Source organism: Rhinatrema bivittatum, unplaced genomic scaffold (assembly GCF_901001135.1).
Source record: "Rhinatrema bivittatum unplaced genomic scaffold, aRhiBiv1.1, whole genome shotgun sequence".
Taxonomy (NCBI): domain Eukaryota; kingdom Metazoa; phylum Chordata; class Amphibia; order Gymnophiona; family Rhinatrematidae; genus Rhinatrema; species Rhinatrema bivittatum.
In genome coordinates, this window is record NW_021821318.1 from 75,004 (window position 1) to 76,019 (window position 1,016).

Sequence of the window (1,016 nt, forward strand, 5' to 3'; positions counted from 1 at the left end):
TATGGAGCTGAATGTAACACTATAGGCTGACTTTGCTTCAGGAGTAGGTATTTGCCATTTGTATGTGTATATGCCCTGATTATTACATTTCCTTATTCTGGGTTCTTTTAGTATGCTTTCTGGCATGCTTTGTGATATTATTGTTCTTATACCCATTCTTGTTGCATAGGAGTGTAAATAATTTGGATTGCCATGATTATATCTTTTACAGCTGGCATTGTCAAAATTGTCATGTTTGGGATCTGAAATGCATGTCAGCACTGATGGATTGGAGGGGTGGGGGGTGGAGGCGGATCATTAATCACCCAGAGTCCAAGCTTAAAGGCGATTTTAAAAGCTGCCCGAGTACGTGTGTATCTCCCGCTATGCGCACAAATAGAAAGTTTCAAAAAAGGGGGCGGGGTGTAGGTGTGCTATGGGCAGGGCATGGTCGTTCCTGGATTTCACAATGACACAATGCATAAATACTTACGGCACAAGTGCCCGCAGGGGTCCCCTGCTGCGTAACTTTACTTCTACTATGGATGGCGTATAGTAATAAAATAAAAATATCTAGGTATGGCAGCAGGGTTTTAAGGGTCAGAGCTAATAGGGGAAAAGGGAGGCTATTAAACTGGGGGGGGGGGAGTTGGAAGTTCTATCCCTTACCTGGCTGAACTGGGAAGAAACTGGTGAAACTGGCAATGGCATGGAAGCGTGCCCCTTTTAAAATCCCTCCACTTACACGGTGGAATCGAGATTTGCATGCACATGCATGCACCCATTTAAAATAATGCACATTTTATAACGTGTGCACATATTCGCACATATGTTTTAAAATAGCTGCTTCCATGGGTGCAAGCCAGCAAAGTGTGCACGTGTACGCCCGTGTGACTCTTTAAAAGTTACTGTCCCTGTGAGGGGCCTATACAAGGGTGGATTAAGGATGAGGGTAATGGAGTAGGAGGCACCCATGCTGGAGTACCGTCCTGGGCCCAAGACACTTAATTAACCCTTGGATGTCAGTATGGATTAGA